The following is a 14,387-nucleotide window of genomic DNA, read 5'->3' as shown; positions in this document are numbered from 1 at the left end:
TTGCTGGCCAGGGAAGGAGGTAGGAGCCAGATTCTAAATGTATTTAGGAGTGTTTTTATGTGAGGCATGGGGGTGGGGTGGGGGAGGGTATCTGGAATGTACAGATTCAGGAAGGATGGGCCTTGTATCAGCTGAATTGGGGTGTGTGTGAGCACGGTGCTGAGCCAGAAATGTACTTACGTGCCTCAGAGCTTATGAGTTTGCTTCAAAGAAAACCCCTAGACAGCAACTGCAGTATAAATAGCAAACAAGCAAACACAACGTTCTTCTGCATCAGGATGGAGCAAAGATGTTGGACCTGAGCAGCCTGAGGGCCTGATGTGGAGTCCAGGAGCAGTCCCTGCTGGGCCCCAACCCCTCCCACTTGCCCCATCAGCTCCCAGAAAGCCAGTGCCCTCTCCCCAGCAAAGCCCATCCTACAAGGGCAGCCAAACAAGTGATGAATAGCAGCCCTTTCCCCAAGGGCCCTGCCCACGGAGGCATGTAGGCTGCTTGCTAAAAGGAAGCTACCGGGCCTCTGGGGCTGCTGCAGTTTGTTTTGCTCAGGCCCCTTGGCAGACGCTGTTTGCTCAGCTTGCCCAGTAAGCCAAGGGGAGAAAGAGGGATGCCCCAGGAGACTAACCAGGAGATGGTAAGGGGATGTCAGAAGGAGCAAACACCCCCATGACCATGACACATTGAGGCCCAGGGTCCCCAGGGGCCCAGGGAACATATGACTTCAGGTATCTCCTGGTGTTGAGGCCCCTTGGGGTGCAAATGCCAAGGACTTAAGGGGAAGAAATGGGCCCATGACCAGGAGTGAATGTTAGTGAAGGTGCCAATCTGGGCCAAGCATGGCAAAAACAGCTGTGGCAGCCTTATAGCTAGGAGCAGAGGCTGGAGCTAGACTAGTTGGTTCAAATCCCAGCCCTGCCACTTATGGGTTCTGTGCCCTTGATCAGGTTGTTTAACCTGTCCTCATTTGCAAATGGGGATAGTCATAGAACCTGCTTCCTGGGGTTGCTGTGGAGACTAAATGAGTTATTATTCCACAAAAAGTGCCTAGAGCAAGCCTGACTATTGGTAAGGACTATGTAAGGGTTACCAACAATAAACAATTGTGTTTCCAGAGGGTCTCCAAGGAGTTCCAAGAACTTCCAGAAATTCTCACTCCTCAGAAAGGAAGTGAGATTCTGGGGCTGGACTTATTTGTGGGACCTGGTTCATTCTGCACTCCAGCCCTCCCCTCCTTACTGAGCCCTCCTGGGTGCAGTTTCAGCCCCATCACTTTGCCAGTTCAAGGTCTGTTCATTCTGTTCATGAGACTCTGCCCATGCAGCAGTGTTGGGATCTGGACAACACGACGCCTGTATTTGCATCCCCGATCAGCCACTTAGCTTACTTTCCTGCCCATTACTTCTCCGCCTGTTCCACAGGGCTGTTAGGGTGACCGAGTGAATGGTACTTACTCATAAGAGTGGCTGCATCTAGTAGGTGCTCAACGGTGCTTCGTGTGGCCTCGCACGGGGCCTCAGGAACCAGTTCTCACTCTGGCCCTGGCTAGTAGCCCTGCCCTGCCACCCAGTCTCTCCGTGTTTTCAGGAGGAGAGAGTCTAGTGTTGGGCAGGACCTAACTGTCCCACCCACCTCCAAGGGCCTCTCTGAGTGCCTCTTCAGGGCTCCAGAACAGGCTTTCTGCTGCTAAAAGGGAAGATGATGACTACTTGGGCTCTCTCTCTAAACCAGAGACGGTTAACACTGACATAAGTACTGTTGTAATCCATGAAACTCAAAGCAGCCCAGAGCAGAGTGCACAGTGACTGTCCCCAATGCTGCCTGGGGCTAGGAGTCAGGCTGACCCCTCTGAAAGCTCCTTTGGGCTCAGGCTACTGCCCTCTTCTAGCAGCCTAGGTCCAGTCTGCTAGGGGCTATCCTCTGGGTGGGGAATATATTTTAATTTAATTTTAATTAATTTAAACTATATAAAATTTTTATTTTCTATCTACTGCTAGAGTTGCAGAAATCCTGAGAGTTCTAACTGTTCAATCATCAGCCACTTATGAACCTGTTTTCCAAGGCTTCCAGCCTAGGAAGAATCTAAACCCTATAAAGGAGAAATTTTTCTGGGGATTCTTAAAGAGTGAGAGAGAAGGGCAGGGTAAAAGAGTTACCAGCGTAGGATCAATGAATTCTGTTTTTTCTATTGTGACTGGTTTTGTACTTATTTTATTTCTTCGTTTTCTTCTTCTCGTCTTCCTCTTCCTCCTCCTCCTACTTCTTCTATCGTCCCTTTTGGAATTCCTCTGCCTCGGTTGTACTAAAGGCAACATGAGAAAGAGACTTTTTCCAGATCCATTTGTCCAGGGAGAATGGGGGAGTTTTGTACCCAAAGGTGAGGCAAAGCCCAGAGGAAAAGAGATGCTTGTGAAGAGCCCTCATTAAATGGAGACCCCCGTTCCGATCCCCTCCTTACGCAAAGCTTGGAAGAGTTTGTTTTTTAGAGAGGAAGGCTGTTGCCTTATAGGCTTTAATTTGTTCCCCAAAATATTGTTCCCCACCGAAAGAACTGTTTCTTATCCCACATATAAAATTAGATTATTATTTTTGTTTTCCTTTTTTTTTGGTCTTTTTTCGTGACCGGCAACGGATCGCAACCCTCAGTGTCGCGCCTGTACCGGACCAGGACCGGCAATGGGATCGCAACCCTCGGTGTTGCGCCCGCACCTCGCTCAGCCAGTGAGCGGCCGGTCTGTACATGGGATCCGAACCCTCGGCAGGAGCGCCACCGCACTCTCAAGCGGCGCACTGTAGCAGTGCACCACCGGGCCGGCCCCTAAAATTAGATTATTGAGCCTATCAATCTCCCACATGAAATGTCCCCCTTTAATCTGGATTCCTTTATGTAAGGGCCACTTTCAACCCCAGAAACAACTGTCAGGCAGATGATGGCCCTGTTTGGAGTGTCCCACATATTTCAGGGTGTCTGTTTGTCCATGTTGGACGGACATGCTCCTACTCACGCTTATCTGTAATCCTTCCTGGAGGAAGGATACCAAAGTAAATGTCAGTCATTCTGTCTCCAGAAGCAATCTTAGATGGCCAAGGAAATGTCAACCTTAGAAAATAAACAGCTCTAATATTAGCCTAGACGTGTGGACCTGTTTCCCCAGCAGGTGTGAAAAAAATACTTAAATTCTCATGTATTTTTAAAGCATGCCTCATGTACCAAAATCTTCCAGGATGTCACTAAATGTATTTTGGCCCAGAACAGATGTTATTACCGTAAGTCTTACTCAAGGGATGAGCCAACATCCAGCCCTCTGTTCACGGGGCTCAGGGTAGCTGGCTGTCCCCAGAACAGGCAGAGCAACCCCACCCCTCTTGACCCCTCAAGTCCCCTCTGCCACCAGGCAGGCAGCAATTCTAGGGGTATAGCACATGGCTACTCCCTCCACCATAGAAAAATGTGCAAGTGACATATGCAAATAAGTCACCAAGCAGACCCCAGATGTCACACTGTCACCAGTGAGCATTTTCTGAACAAGGCCTTTGTACAGAATGCTCTTTTGTTCATAGGCTCTGTTCCAGGTGCTGGGACTTCAAGGGGTGTCACAGTCTGATGCTTACAGGTTCAACCCTCAGATTGGAGAGACAGGACATCCTCATGACAAATGTATATTATAGTGCCCACTTGTGCAGGTAAGTGCTGTAGAAAAGCACTCAAAGGAGAGAGTCCAGAGAGGAGGTCAGGACCAAAGAGGTGCAGGAAGAAAACAGAATCTGAGTCGGACCTTGTTGCAAACCTAGACCTCAAATAAGTAGGGAAGAGGATGTGCTCCTGGAGGAGAATGGGAAAGGCTGGTTTGACAAGGTTGATAGAGACCAGGTGAGGCAGAAGCATAGCTGTATTGCAAAGTTCAAGCTTATATGATAGCCTTCAAGGAGCCTGAGAAGGATATGTAAACAGGACTCAAAATGATAGGATACAAGACTCAGAAAATCCCTGTTGGCCTGAATTTTACACTCACATTCACAACTGCAGCACCTGCAGAACAAAGAGGTACTCACTGGGGCAGGGAAGGGGAGGGGAGGTCAGGGAAGAGGAGAGGCGTAGAAAGAAGAATAAGAGACAGTCACGGAGTTTCCAGTTGCATCAAAAGACAAAGTGCTCTGTGAGAAGAAGCCAGCAGTCTTAGGCAGTATACAGTAAGCATCACGCCATAGCACCCCAAGTCTGTTCTTTTAAGCAAACAGATTTTTATAACTTTATATTTTATAATTATCTATTATATAATTATTATAGTTTAATAATTTTAATAAAATGGAATTAAAACCTATGGTGAATCTTCATTTAAAAGATTTTAAAACAACGTAGAAAATTTTGTTTCCAATTCTTTTTCAAGTGCACAGATGTGTGAAATTTAAAGGTATTAAAAGCAAAATTTTGTAACGATGGAAAGATCCTTAGCATGATTTTAATTTTTAAAAGACTATAGGGCATCACCTTTATCTTGAAGGGTCAAGTTAAGAGGGCTTATTTTAAAAATCTGATAGCTATTCTTTATCATAGGAAAGGTCAATAAAAATGGAATACCTGTCTTTTTGTAATCGGAAGAACATGCAACTTATTTTTAATTTCTGTAACTCTTTTAAATTCTTCCCACACACAAAAAAGTCAAATTCTATGTGAATCAAAAGATCTTCCCGGTCACTCCGTATCCCATTACAAAGTGTTAGAAGAACTCAATTATATTCTAAAGACCTTATTTTAATAACATTAACAACATCGGTGACAACACAGCATTCTGTGCACTGTGTTGTGGCTTTAACTTCTCTGCTTCCCAGTGAATGACCGTCAAGTGTGTTTCTTTCTTTGTAACCTCACCACACCCCTCTTTTTATTCCAGTCAACAATTTTCTCTTAAAGCATGTTTATTTTAAACTTTAAAAAAACTTTTAAATTATACATATTTGTGGGGTACAGTGTACTGTCCCAATACATGCACACACGGTGTAATGATCCATTAAAGCATATCTATTAAGGAAGTAATTTACTCTTCTCAGACTCATCTTTCCTTTAAAGGCTCAAAAATAGTTCTTTTATGTATATTTCTAGTATTTCAACAAAATCTAGCAAATCTCATTAACTGAGATGTTAGAAAGCTCTAACATTATTTTTAATCAAATATATAGCAAATTTCCTATAAAGCATACTTTGTCCTAATATTTACTTTTAAATTTTTCAGCAATGTTTTCTGTGAATCTTTCAGTAATGCCTGCTGGATAAGATTGCATTTTCTTATTGTTTTTCATTTCAGCCATTTTTCAAGGTAGAAAAAGCAAGTGTTTCCCTAAGGGCATGTGGCTTTTTGCATTTTGCAATTACTAAGAAAAAGCAAATGATTCTTCTATATGTTTATCATAACATTTAATAAAATGCTGTTAAATACTGGATTAAGCATTGTAATGACTTTAAGCATCAATAAAAAAAGTTGAGAAAGCTTATCTTCATGGTCCTGTTGCTTAATTTTTTAATATACTACTAATTGGGAAGGTTTCTGCTATCATTAGTTAATATCTCAAGAAAAAAATCTGTGAGCACAATAACCTTCATTAACAATAATAAATGCCAACCATATTTCAGGAATTATTTTGAAAATGTTGAAATTTTTGTCAACTACTTTTCAGATCCAAATAGATTGTCATTGCTTTTGCCTTATAAAGTGGCTTAAGAAAGAGCTTATAGAGAAGAAAGAAGGTCATTCCAGACATTTTCTTATTGTTTCTTATGCTTGCATTATTGATATTATCTCCAATCCAGATTTCTTTGCAAGAATCTTTTAAAGATGTTTGTTCATTTTGTGAAGTTTACATAGACACATGGTAGGCACTCAAAAAGATATTGGTTGAATTAAGAAAAACCTATAGATGATACATTCATTATTTCCTCTTTACAAAGTCTTACAGATCCCAATGGATCAAATCCACAATCTATGGAACTGTCAGTGGGGAGCACCCTAATGCCCTCAATGGTCTGAAAGGGAAGGGAGAAGACCCTGTTCCTGGGTTTGGGAGGATCAAGTTCTTAATTCTCAGGGACTTTTCAGCCAAGAAGTATTTTCCTGTATGCCACATTACCTCTTGGGAGGAACAGAAATAATCCATGGAAATTATTCTTCACTTTCCTCCAGAATGATAGATACAGATGAACAGTCAAGGAAGAGCTCAGCCTGGTTTGAGATGCATGCTCGGGGCTGCTGGGGGTTCTGCTGGGAGAATTCAGCCACAGTTTCTTTCCTTAATAACTGGGGTGGTTCGACCAGAGCCTGGCCAGGTTCTAACCTCAGAAGAAGTGAGCCTGGGGACAGAACCAAGACAGGAACTGCAAGCTGGTTGGCTGAGTCTGCAATCACACAAACACGCACCAACCCCTTTGGCAATCTTCAGGCATCGTTTAGGATTGCATTTGGCTCCCTGTAACAGAACCTAACCATGCTGGCTTACCCAAATGGGGCTTATTTTTGTCATTTAACAAGAAGTCAGGAAGTGGGTAATCCAGGTATGTTGTCAAGAAAGTCATGAAAGACCTCAGATCCTTCTGGCTTCCTGCCGCCATCCTAGCATGAGGCTTTCCTTTACAGGGTTATGAGACAGCTGCTTCACTCCCAGGCATCTCCTCCTACAGGCGGGAAGAAGCAGAAGGGTGAGACCAAAATGCAATCTTTTCCTCTTGGGCCTTTGCCTTTTTATCCAGGAACGGACACCCTCCCAGAGACTTCCACCTATAGTTCCTTGTTTAGCACTGTGAACATCTGCAAGTGAGCCTGAGAGATCAGGGATTCAACTGAGCACATTATGGTCCCAAATAAAATTGGTGTCTCTTTAGTTAAGATGAAGGGAAGAAAGGATTCCGGGATAACTAGGAGTGTCTGGGCTCATCTCATGAAGGAACCACCCAAGCTTCAATTCCATATTGAATAGACCAAAACTTGCTTTTTCACTGTCCCCTCTCAAAAACCTTTTCATTGTGCCTTGAACAACATGCTACAAACCTTGTCAAGAAGCACCATATTGGGAGAAAGTCTTGGGGTGAGTTCCCTGGGTGCCCCAGTTATACTCGTGTGCTGGCCACAATTCACTCCTGAAGGACTTCCCAGGGGTAGCAGGAGTCAGGATGCCTGGGCCCCTGGCTTCGGTTTTCTGTGGGGCTTCTCTGGCCTGTGGGAGAGACTCCCCCATGTCCTTGACCTACCTCACAGGTACTCGAGGAGGATACCTCCAATTCATAAATAACCACAGCCATCTGTGAGAGGCTGAGCCTCACCAGCAGATCCACAGCATCCGCCCCTGCTGTTCAGCATGACTCCAGACGGCAGTGCAGCCCCGCAGCCCCCGAGGGCGCTGCATTTCAGCGTGGAGGAGGAGACTGTGTGTGGGAGGCGCTCCCAGACAGGAGCTGGGGGCTGGTGGGGGGAGGCTTGGGCCGGGGAGCTGGCTGTGCCCGAAGCTATGATTCTCCCCAGCTCCTTGGTGGATTTGCCACTTCTGCTCCCAAGGGTGATATGGTCTGAAGATTTCGTTCAAACTGAATTGAATTGATATGAATTTTGTTTAAACACTGTTTTAAGAATTTGTGGGCCACCCTCACAAAAGCAGCATAGCATAGGTGATGCTTGGCAGGGCTAATAGTCATCTGGGTGGATGATTTGAAGGAAGATGGATGGGTTTTTTCTCTCTCTTGTCAAATAAATAATACATGCTGTAGAAAATCTAGAAAGTACAGAAAAGTTTTAATAAGCAGGGAACAAAAATCCTTCATAAATCTTAGGAGCTAGATATAGATAATAGATACAGACAAAGATGTACAGATAGTATCCCCACTCATTGCCTACCAAAATGCTTAGGGCAGAAATTGTTGGTTGCTCCCAGTATTATTCTCCCATTCCTCATTCCTACCACAACCCCGATCTTATTTAGGGCAGCAATGTGCCCAGGTAAAAGAACATTTCTTAACCTCTCTTGCAACTAACAGGTGCTAACGAGTTGTAAGTGGAACTTAGACAGGCTTGCAGGAAGAGGGAGGGGGACAGACAAGGCAGGCATGACAATCCTCTTGTTCCTTTCTCTTTCCACTTTTCCTCCCTGGAATGTGGATGTAATGGCTAGAACTCCAGTAGCCATCTTAGGCATTATAGAATTCTATCTGTGTTCTAAAGACAGAGATGCACAAAGCTAGAAGGAACCTGCACCCCTGATGACCTGGTAGAGCTGCCTTAACAGCCCTGGAATACCTGCCTCTGAACTTCTTTTAGGAGACAGAATAAAACCCTAGTTTTATTAAGACACAGTGGCCAGATTTCTGTTAACAACAATTGAATGCAATTCTTAGTTGATCCACTGCCTGACACGGAATAAGTGTCCAGTAAAAGTGTGGGGCTGCGTGTTTCTCTGCAAAGAGCTTTGGGCAATGCGAAGAGAGTGGGCAAAAGAATCCCGGCCCTGCTCCACCGCAGCACCCTGGGTGACCGAGTCACATGCTCTCTCTCGGCCTCCGTTTATTTTCTGGGAAGCGTGAGGATCAGACTCAATGTCCTCTAAGAGCTTCTTTGGGCTCTTACTCCTTTGAATCTATGGACCAAGGAGACCTGGGTGCTCTTCTGGTTTCACCTCTTACTAGCGTTGTTGCTGCAGGTGGGCACGTATCCTCCTGGAGCCTCAGGTTTTCATCTCAGTTGCCCAGCATATCAGGCACACAGGAAGTGTCTGATGAGTGAATGAGGAAGGTGGGGACCATGCCACCTTTCTTAGCTGCCTCCTCAGATGATAGCAGGAGTAAAATAAGATAGTCCTGTACAGTGCCATCCAGAAGAGGGGCGACTGTAATTCGAATGGCTCCAGGACTGTGGTGACTTGGGCTTCCCCAGCCTCACTCAGAGCTTGTGTTGTAGGTGTTTGCCAGGACTGGTTTCTACTACAAAATGGCCCTGCCGCCCTCCTCCTGGAGCAGCTTCCAGACTGCCTTGTGGGTGGCCAAAGCCTTTTGGTTGGGAAGGAAGGGACACAGAGAGAACTAAACCAACCCCATGGCAGGTGTAAGTGAGAGAGAAACAGAATAAATCCCTCCCTGAATGAAGTCCCAGAGACAGTGTGCTCCATCCTCTGGCTGACCCCTTCTGAGGGTGCCAGGGACTTCTGCCATCATTCACCTTCAGGAGGCTGTGCCCATCCTCGGGGCTCCTTGATTCCTATTGGCCCAGAGCTCTACCTGTGCCGTTGTTTTCTGACAGGAAGTTTGGTTGTCCTGGCACTCAATCTCCATGGCAACCCTTGCTTTTGAGACACTGAATGGAAACTGCTGGCGTGGGGAGGCCAGTAGCAGAATACTGATTTGCCTGGGTGTCTGTAAGGACGACTGCATCTCAATGCCTTTCCAGATACCCAAAGAGCTAAAAATACTCCTGCTCTGTCTAGGGCTCTCCAGCCATGCTAAGCATCTTAAAATACATCTGTGCTGACTCTGACCTGTTAATATTAGTACCTTTGGCAACTTGGGTTTGGGGGACATGGAGTGGGGCACTAAATGAAAAATTGCAGAGCCCAAGAGAATAGAACAGTGGTTACCAGAGACGGTAGTCGGGGGGTGGCGAGGGCTGGGGTGAGGCTGGCCAACGGGTACAAAATTACAATTAGGAGGAATCAGTTCTGACGTTCTATTGCATAGTGGGATGTCTGTGGTTAACAGTTAAGTTTTGTATATTACATAATAGCTAGAGGAGAGCCTTTCCAATGTTTTCACCACAAAGAAATGATAAATGCATGAGGTGATTGATACTTTAACTATGCTGACCTGATTATTATGCAACGTATATATGTATCAAAACATCGACTTGTACCCCATAAGTATGTACAACTACAATGTGTCAATTCAAAAAAAAATTTTTTTTTTTGTCTTTTTTTTTTTTCGTGTCCAGCAACGGATCGCAACCCTCAGTGTCACGCCCGTACCGGACCGGGACCGGCAACGGGATCGCAACCCTCGGTGTTGCACCCGCACCTCGCTCAGCCAGTGAGTGGCCGGTCTGTATGTGGGATCAGAACCCTCGGCGGGAGCGCCACCGTGCTTCCCAAGCAGCGCACTGCAGCAGTGCGCCACCGGGCCGGCCCTAAAAAAATTTTTTTAATTGCAGAGCCCAGGTCTAAAGGGGTGCATTGGAGAAAAGGTGGAGAGGTGAGGAGGAAACCGAGGGGTTCCAGGGGGACAACCAGCAGGGAGCACATTGAATCCTATCTCCCTGCAGAGCTCCAGAGATCTTGTAGGTGCAACTCAGATGATCCGACATTTGTTTATTTGCTCATTCAGCACACATGTATTAAGCACCTACTCTTTTCTAGGCTCTGTGCCAGGCACTGGGATCAGAAGTGTGAATAAGAGAGTGTATATGTTCCCTGCTCTCAACAGAGTTTACAGAATGTTTGAAATTGGGATTATCTCTGAAAGTCCAGAAATATTATGTGTATACCTGGATGTTTTCTCTGATATGCAGCAAGCTTCTTCAACTTGAAGATTATTTTACTTACAACCTTGGCACCATTTCCTAAACACAGTTGGTGGTGAGCTAATGCGGGGCTGAACATGATGGGATGGCATGGCATGACACTGCTGCTATAGCTGGGGTGTGTTCTACCGAGGTGCTACAGCCTCTCTGTGGGTCACCCAGAGACTTTGGCCTCTGCTAAGTGCATGCTCAGGCTGTGAGATACTGTGCTCAGGATAGATGAGGTGACTGCTCCACTGACACCTGCTAAGGGAGCTCAGTACACAGTGACAGGTTGAATTAATTCCTAGCCTCTCTGGCAAGATCTACAGACAGTCCTCCCCCATCCATCTCCCTCTTCCCGTAATCACTGCACATGTCATTCAATTAATTCTGCATTTCCCAGAGCAGGGAGCTGGACAGAGTTTAGAGCACGCAGCCCATTTCAGGGCTGCTTCAAAAAGCAGGCATCCAGCCCTGGCCTCCTCCACAGGCTGATAAGCCACAAGATGGAGAAATGGAAAATGACATGACTCTTGGGACTGTCCTTGGATACACAGTAGGTGCTGTGCAGGTACACATGCAAATGACACACCAGATCATGTCAGGATGCCACAATGAGCCTCAGGGGGTTGGATCCTGCTGCTGGCTGGTTCGCTGGGCTCCTAGATGCACCCCCAAATCATTCCCAGTCTGGCTGAGAATGAGATGGTTCCATGTGACCTAATCCTCCTTTCTGGCAATGCAGCTTCAGCTATGCCAGCAGGGGCATCCATGGCAGAGGTGCTTGGGGCCCCCTCCCAGAACTCTGGGTAAAACGACAACAGCGCCCCCTCTGCCCTATTTCCTCCTCTGTGTGAGGCAGTAAGAAGTCTCTGATGGTTTTCCTTTCCCTCCTGCTGGAGGAAGGATCCTGTGGCTACTTGGGGCTTGATCTGTAACTTACCACCTGCCACTACTGATGGGTGGCTCCATGGCTACGCAGGGACCCTGTGGACCCAAGAACCCCTTGAGAGGCACTGGGAGGGTCCTCTCTTTTTTTTTTTTTTTTTTAGAAAATGACCGGAAAGGGGATCTCAACCCTTGGCTTGGTGTTGTCAGCACCACGCTCAGCCAGTGAGCAAACCGGACATCCCTATATAGGATCCGAACCCGTGGCCTTGGTGTTATCAGCACCGCACTCTCCCAAGTGAGCCACGGGCCGGCCCTAAATATTTTATTTTTAAATTACTTTATTTTATTTTATTTTATTTTATTTTATTTTATTTATTTATTTATTTTTTATAGAAGATGACCGGTAAGGGGATCTCAACCCTTGGCTTGGTGTTGTCAGCACCACGCTCAGCCAGTGAGCAAACCGGCCATCCCTATATAGGATCCGAACCCGTGGCCTTGGTGTTATCAGCACCGCACTCTACCGAGTGAGCCACGGGCCGGCCCGGAGGGTCCTCTCTTAAACAGGACCTCAGTCTGGTCAGATGCTGGGCTCTTTCAGGGCTTCACATGAGATGCTTTTTACCACCCCCACCTCTGAGTTAAGCTGCCTTCAGAGCCAGTATGACGACACCCTCAACAGAGTCCCAGCAGGACACTTCTCTGGCTCTGTACAGAAAGAAACAGTGGAGAAAATCAGCTGATCAGGACATGTTCCAGGAAACAGTGATTGTGGCCTGTGCAGAGAAAAGAGCCCTAGACTCGGGATCAGAAAACCTAGGTCCAGGTGCTGCTCTTCCACTAACCAGCTAGACACCTCAGCTATGGCACTAGCCCCTCAGCACCTGTATCCCCACCTCACACAGTTCTCAGGAGGAGTCACCAAGACAGTGGCTATTCAAGTGCTTTGAACAATAACATACAGATGTGTGGAACGTATTCACCACTTACTCTGTGGTTGGCATTGTGCTAGATGCTGTGGCAGATAGGAAGGTGGTGGCCTCTACTCTTAGGAAGCTTGTATGATCTAGAGCTGACATCTCAGGGCTGTGTGCTATATGACATTTTGCATGGTTGGTGGTTGTTCTTTAGGGAAGACAAGAGCAGGCAGGAACAAGGTGTACACACATGAAACAACAAGAGGACACATAGATAGACCATAATGAAGTGCCTTCATGTTCAGCAAATGCCATTAGAGATTAGGAACAGAAGAAAGGGGAGGCCAGCATGGCCCAAAGTGTCAGGGAAGACTTTGCGGAGAGAGTCCATGGTGAGCTGGGCTGCGAAGATTCACAGGCAGTCCCTGACTTACCGTGGTTCGACTTAATGATTTTTTGCTTTTTTAAAATTTTGTCTTTTGATCTTTTTTTTTTTTTAAGATGACTGGTAAGGGGATCTTAACCCTTGACTTGGTGTTGTCAGCACCACGCTCTCCCAAGTGAGCTAACCGGCCATCCCTATATAGGGATCCGAACCCGTGGCCTTGGTGTTATCAGCACCGCACTCTCCCGAGTGAGCCACGGGCTGGCCCTGATCTTTTCTTTTTAATTGTATTGATTTTTACTAACACAGCTAATAATAAAGCCCATCCTAATTTTATTAAGAAAAGGACCGGTACAAGTCGAATCAAGTTCATTTTTTTTCTTAATTTATTTTTTCTTAATTGACTCATGATAATTGTATATATTTATGGAGTACGATGTGATATTTGGTACATTTATACAGTGTGCAATGATCATGTCCGGGTAATCAGCATATACATCGCCTCAAACATTTGTGATCTCTTTGTGTTGGGAACATTCAAAATCCTCTCAGCCAGCTACTTGAAGTTACACAGTAATATGTTGTTGAGTTTACAGTGGGTTTATTGGGGCATAACCCCATCACCGGTAAGTCGAGGAACATCTATACAGGCTTCAGAGAGTTGGCTGAGAGGATGGGTTGAGGCAGGTTGTTGAGGGTGGAGGGGACACAGTGAGCAAAGGCTTGGAGACCCCACTAAGTACAGTGTGAGGGAAGACAGTCTGCCTGAGGTCACAGGGAGAGAAGATTGCAAGCATGGGTCAGGCTTTGGGTTCCAATTCGAGGTCTATCGCTTACTTAGCAGTTGTTAGCCTTAGGAAAGTATAATTAGCCTGTGTGAGTCTCGATTTCTTCACTTATGAAAAGTTGATAACAGTACCCACCTGAAGTGACTGTTGTGAAGACTACACTGGTAGTAGATCCAGTGTGGATCTGCAACTCTCTAGCAAAGCCTCTCCCCACCCTCTTCTCAGGCTTGAGCCAGAGTTAACCAGGCCCAACCACAGCCTTGCAGGGCAGACTTTCATCCCCTGAAACCCAAATGGCCAATTTAATAGCTACAACCAAGGTAGGCAAGGAATTCAAAGAGGGCTCTGCTCTGGCATCCAAGGATGGACTGTGAACTTCATTTCTTTATTGGAAGGAAAAAGAAACCATTTTAGTGGATTTATTTTCTTGTGGGCACACTGAGTCACAGAAACTGGACATCCTACCCCACCCATGAAGCCTCTGAGCTCCCCAAGCTGCCCCTGCCATGACCTGGTACATGCACTCAAGCTGCCAGGGCCACTGGGTTCTGGGTACCATGATTAAGAGTGGGGGTGGGATGTGGTGGGTTGCTAAGGCCCGAGGTGATTCAGAACTTGCCCCCACCCCCTGCTCCCTTCTTTGGCCGGTCCTCAGAAGAGCTACTTGGAGAAGCCAGACAGCTCACCGTCGTGGGCTTGCTCTCAAAGTCTCCTAATGTGGGACCCCCGTTGGACCCATGCAGTCAGGAGAGGCAGCCTGGACTGAGCAAGGACTCTGGTCCAAGGACAGAAACACTGGGGCCCAACCCCACCTTCTTTACTAATGAACTGAGTGGCCTGCAAGGGCTGTAACCTCTTGGAGCCTCTTTTTTTTTTTTTTTTTTTTTTG

The sequence above is a fragment of the Galeopterus variegatus genome, unplaced genomic scaffold (genome assembly GCF_000696425.1).
Source record: "Galeopterus variegatus unplaced genomic scaffold, G_variegatus-3.0.2 Scaffold16, whole genome shotgun sequence".
Lineage (NCBI taxonomy): Eukaryota > Metazoa > Chordata > Mammalia > Dermoptera > Cynocephalidae > Galeopterus > Galeopterus variegatus.
This window is presented reverse-complemented; position numbering follows the sequence as displayed.